Genomic DNA, 6,000 nt, shown 5'->3' with positions numbered 1-6,000 from the left:
CGCCGGCGTCAATGACTGCACGGCGGCGGAGACAAATGCACCATGGCGCGCGGCGGCAAGCAAAAAGAAGGACTCGGGGGCGTCTATACGCTATCTACGAGACGATAAGGGCGGGGCGAAGACGATAGACTCACCGGAGGGAAGAACGGCGGCGAGTATGGCCGGCGCTTGATCAAGGGGCGACGGTAATGGCTCGGCTCCAAGCACGAACGGCTCCCTTCTGTTCCCGGCGGTTGGGCGATAGTACGAAGACGAAGGCAAGCCTCTGGTCCTCCTCGGCGTTGCGTCGACGTCGAGTCATCGGTGGCGAGCGGTGGTGGGGCGAAAATGGAAGCGCGGCGGCGGCGAATTCATAGGAAGGGGGAGGAAGGAGAGGGAAGGGGGGTGTGGCGTGGGTGGATGGGCGACACGCGGCATCGGTGGACGGCCCGGAGCGAACGCGTGCGCGGGCGCGCCCGGCGCGCTGGCGTGCGGCCGAGTGGGCCGGGAAGGCGATGACGGCCCACGCGGGGAAGGAAGCGGCCGAACGGGCCGGCAGCTAGCCTGTGCTAAAAAGAAGAAGAAAGAAGACCAGTTGGGCCAGATAAAAAGAGAGGGGAAAAAGGAAACTGGCCCACTGAGAATTTGGAGGAGAAAAAGAAAGAGAGAAAAAGAGAAAGAGAATCAAACATATCTTTGGAATAATTCAAATTGGAAATTTGAATTTGGAAGTTGACTTTGGATTAAGATCAACTTCAATTATTTATTTGGAGTTGATTTAATCTGGATCTCTGACCTTGGAGATAATTTGATTTAAGCTGATCAGAGTCTAAGAGTAGGTTTGAATTGAGAGACATTCAATTCAAACCTCCACACAAAGAATCATAAAATCCAACAATGCATGACAGTCAACCTAATGCAGTGATCATGCTAGAAATTGCACTGGTAAACTTTGGAACAACTAGTCAACTCAATACCTCCAACACGTATGAAGGTGTATGTACTGGTATACATACACATCCCCGTACATGTACTTGCTTACTTAATTATCCTCAAAAAGTTTTAATTTGGAGCTAATTCTGTAATTATACAATATGCTAAACACAGGGTGTTACAGATCTACTCCACTTAAACGGAATCTCGACCCCGAGATTCAGAAAGTTCCTTAAAGAGATCCGAGAACTCCTTCTTTAGATCATCTTCATATGTGTCAACTTGCTTAGTATCCCATGTAGCCTCAGAATATTATCAATATACAAATGTGCCAACATGTCTCCACTATAGGTTGTCTTGACGGGTATAAAGTGGGCCACTTTAGTCAGACGATCCACAATAACCCATATAGAATCGTTACCCTTTTGAGTTCGGGGTAACCCAACAACAAAATCCATGCCGATTTCATCCCATTTCCAGGTCGGAACCTGTAGTGATTGTAGTAATCCTGCCGGCCTTTGGTGTTCTGCCTTGACCCTTTGACAGGTGTCACACCGAGCAACGAACCCTGCTATATCAAACTTCATCCCTGTCCACCAATACTTGACTCTCAAATCTGTGAACATCTTGGTGCATCCGAGATGAATGGAATAGGGAGAGTTGTGGGCTTCATCCATAATCAACTCCCTAAGATCATCTTTATCTGGCACACATATCCTATCTTTGTACCAAACAGTACCTTGTCGATCTATTCTGAAACCAGGTGCTTTATTCAACCCAAGATTCTTCTTGACCTTCAGAATTTCACTATCTCCTATTTGAGCTTCACGAATCTTTTCCTCTAATGTTGGACGCACCACTAGAGTGTGGGCTTGCCCTTGTACTATATGTAGATCCAAATGCTGAATTTCCGCAAAAAGCTCTGGCCTCATCTCCTGCATTTGTAGGCCATGACTATAGACTTTCCTACTCAAGGCGTCAGCCACAACATTAGCCTTGCCTGGATGATATTGGATACTTAGATCGTAATCCTTTATCAACTCCAACCACCTCCGTTGCCTCAGATTCAACTCTGACTGAGTGAAAATGTACTTCAGGCTTTTGTGATCTGTATAGATCTCGCACTTATTTCCGAGAAGGTAATGTCTCCATATCTTAAGTGCATGTACTACTGCTGCCAATTCCAAGTCATGAGTTGGGTAATTTTCTTCATGCGTCTTTAGCTGTCTAGAGGCATAAGCCACAACCTTGCCGTCTTGCATCAGCACACAACCCAAACCTTGGCGTGAGGCATCACAATAGACCACAAAATCCCTCTGGATATCCGGTAACTTCAATACTGGGGCTGTAGTCAGCCTCATCTTGAGCTCTTGGAAACTTTCTTCACGGGCTTCATCCCACTCAAATGTGGCGTCTTTCTGGAGAAGCTTCGTCATTGGTTTGGCTATCTTCGAGAATCCCTCAATGAACTTGCGGTAATAACCTGCCATTCCTAGAAAGCTTCTAATTTCCGAGACATTGATTGGTTTAATCCAGTCAACTACTGTCTCAACCTTGGAAGGATCCACTGAGACTCCTTGAGCCGTCAAAACATGTCCGAGAAATGCCACTCTTGAAGCCAGAACTTACATTTACTGAATTTGGCATAAAGCTGGTGTGCTCTTAGCCTTTCCATAACCACTCTCAGATGTTGTTTGTGTTCCTCTGCACTCCTTGAATAGACCAGAATATCATCAATGAATATTATTACGAAGTTATCCAATTCATCCATGAATACTTTATTCATCAGATTCATGAAATATGCCGGGGCATTGGTTAGTCCAAACGACATAACTGTAAACTCATATAATCCGTACCTCGTCACAAAGGCGGTTTTCTGGATATCACTTTTCCTGATCTTCATTTGATAGTACCCAGATCTCAAATCTATGTTCGAGAAATATATAGCTCCTCAGAGCTGATCAAATAGATCATCAATTCTTGGCAATGGATATTTATTCTTGATGGTTACTTCATTCAGGGAGCGATAATCCACACACATCCGTTGACTCCCATCCTTCTTTTCTACGAAAAGAACTGGCGAACCCCAAGGTGAAGAACTTGGTCTGATGAAGCCAATTGCTAGCAACTCTCTAATCTGTTCCTTCAGCAACTCCAGTTCATTAACTGGCATCCTATAAGGTCTCTTGGCAATTGGGGCTGTCCCTGGTAAGAGATCAATCACAAACTCCACCTCTCGATCCGGTGGCATACCAGATAATTCATCAGGAAACACATCTAGATACTCGCATATTACTGGCACATCTTCAATTAACTGCTCGGCCATACTGTATGCCATTGGGTCAGTCCGGGGATTCTTGGGCTCAAACTCTACTTTGACCCCTTTGTGATTGACCAGTGTAACCTTTCTACTTGCACAGGCTATGTTGCCCTGATGCTTGGTCGACCAATTCATTCCCATAATGACATCTATTTCATTTGAATCTAGAATTACCAGGTTTGGTAGAAACTCTACCCCACTTAAATGGAGTTTAACCCGGGGGCATCCTAAACGACACAGGATATTCCCCGTAGGGGATTGAACCATCTTAGGGTTCTTAAGAACCACAGTAGGCAACTTATGCAGTGTAGCAAACTTTGAAGCGACAAACGAATGCGAAGCCCCAGAATCAAACAAAACCGTTGCAAGGGTTGAGTTAATGGGAAACTCACCGAGTACAACTTCTGGTGCTTCCTGAGCTTCTTGAGCGTCAATATGATTGACGCGGCCTTGTCCAACATTCCTGGATTGACCCGCTGATCGATTTCCTCCTCGTCATGCTCCTGCTGCTGGGGCTGAACGGGCTGGTGCATTATTCGGGTTAGCCTGGGGGCAGTCCTTCATATAGTGCCCTGGCTGGTGGCAGATGAAACAAGTCCTCTGCGTAGCTGCTGGCGTCTGAGCACTGCTCTGTTGAGACCTTCCTATATTGGAGCTGCGAGAACCTGATGCTGCTGTACGGGATATGGATCCCGAAGCTGGATACTGCATGGTCAGCCGTTGTTGATACTGGACTCTCTGCCTCTGGCCAAATTTGGTTCCTTGGGACTTATTGCCCTGTTGTTTCTGGTCAGCAAACTTTCTCTTCTTTTCTGCCTCGAGAGGTGCGCAAGCCTCCTCTAATAGGAGAGCTTTGTTCATTAATGCATTAAAGTCAGTATAGAACACTGGCAAAAGCTGCACATACAGGCTGTGCCGCAACCCCTTTTTGAACCGATCTTGTTTCTTCTTATCAGTCGATATCTCCTCCGGCGCATATCGGGAAAGGCGGATGAACTTCCGAATATACTGATTGACAGTCATTGGCCCTTGTTTCAGCTCACGGAACTCGTCAGCCTTCATCTCCATAATCCCAATTGGCACATGATACCTCCTGAACTCCTCACAGAATTCCTCCCAGGTGATGGCCTCGGCATCTGCTGATGCCTCGCAGTAATTTTCCCACCATTCTGCTGCTGACCCAGTGAGTTGGTGAGCGGCAAGCTTCACTCTGTCCTGGCCTTCACAATTGATAACCTGCAGCTTCCTAGTGATTGCCCTGAGCCAATCATCAGCCTCAAGGGGATCATCAGTACTGTCGAAGCTTGGAGGTCTAACTCTCATGAATTCTCCTATCTTACTCTGAGGTTCATAACCTCTGTTATTGAATCCCGCTTGCGCGATTGCCTCCATCAGACGGGTCTGATTTGCCATTACTGCCACCAGATCATTCTCCGGTGGTGGGGGCAGCTGGGTCCTCTGACTGCTGTGGTGGCTCTGGAGAACTTCATGACTGGGCTGTGGACCAGCACTCCCATCTCTCCTTCTGTACTGTTCTCCTGAATTCCTTCCTCGGGATCCATCAGTACTACCCGAGCGAGATCCTCTCCTATGGACTTCACCAACAGGTACTATCTGGCGCTCCGCACGATGACGGGCAGATCCCTCAGACGAGTTCATCTGTTTTTGTGATAAGAGAGGGAGTAAAAGCTGAGATACAGCTATAAGGCAGGGGCAAGTAAGGTAGAAGCAAGGACATCCTTGCTAATCACACAATCAAAGATATAACAAGAAGCAACACCATATATCATATACAAGCAACATGTTCTAAACAAACCTAGGATTATCTCAACTAGGTCACTAGTACAAAAGCTCTCGATCTACAACGGCAAAAGCGTGCTTCGCAGAGCATCTGACTAGATGGTTATCTACAACAAAAGCTATATCAGGGCCTATTCCTACTGCTAGCTACACGTTATGCGATGTCCTCAAGTGTCGCTTGGGGACCTGTCAGCGGTACTGCCGACGGCTGACTCAGTAGGCGAGTAAGTCCTGGCTGGTGTCGAGGTGGTGGCGAGGCCGGTGCCCCCGTTTATGTCGAAGTCGTTGTCGTCGTCAACGAGCTCATGCTCGCTGGGGTCCTCCTCCTTGGAGCCGTCGGCTGGTAACTCTATGTCACCGTCCTGGATCGGCTCCGCAGGCGCTAAACCTCCAGTGGCTGCTGGGACTGGGAAGGGTCCGACCCGGCCATTTGCTATGGCCTCTGCTATGCGAGCTGGTAAGAGGGGAACACCTACGATGAAGACGTCCTGAGTCTGACTCACCGGTAGACGGTAGGTACTCTTCCTCGCGGTAGTCCTGGTCCGGGAGCCACTCATGGCGTGCCCTCTGTTGAGGTCCCGTGTGTGGGCCCTCATTGCTCTCTGCCAACCCTCGCGGTACCTCACTACGGTGTCCTCTACGGTGGCTGCCTGGACTCTGGCCTCGTCTAGCAAGATACGGAGAGCTCGCTCCCGTATCTCCGACTCCACTGCCCTCTGACGGGCACCCTCAAACAGCCGGTAGTAGTCGTCGTACAGGTGCTCCAGAGCGTGGACGTACTGGGCTGTAACTACTGCAGTGGTGTCGTCCTCAACGTCTCCATATCCGGAGTCCTCCATCGCTGACATACGCGCGCACCAGGCGGCGTACTGGCCAGCACTCGCTGGAAGGTGCCTCATAGGTCCGCGAGTCACCTCCCGCACGTGAATCCCACAAAGGTGCTGAAGGGCCTGACTGGCCGCCAACTG

The sequence above is a fragment of the Phragmites australis genome, chromosome 2 (genome assembly GCF_958298935.1).
Source record: "Phragmites australis chromosome 2, lpPhrAust1.1, whole genome shotgun sequence".
NCBI lineage: Eukaryota > Viridiplantae > Streptophyta > Magnoliopsida > Poales > Poaceae > Phragmites > Phragmites australis.
The sequence above is the reverse complement of the archived record's forward strand: the minus strand, read 5'-3'. Positions refer to the sequence as shown.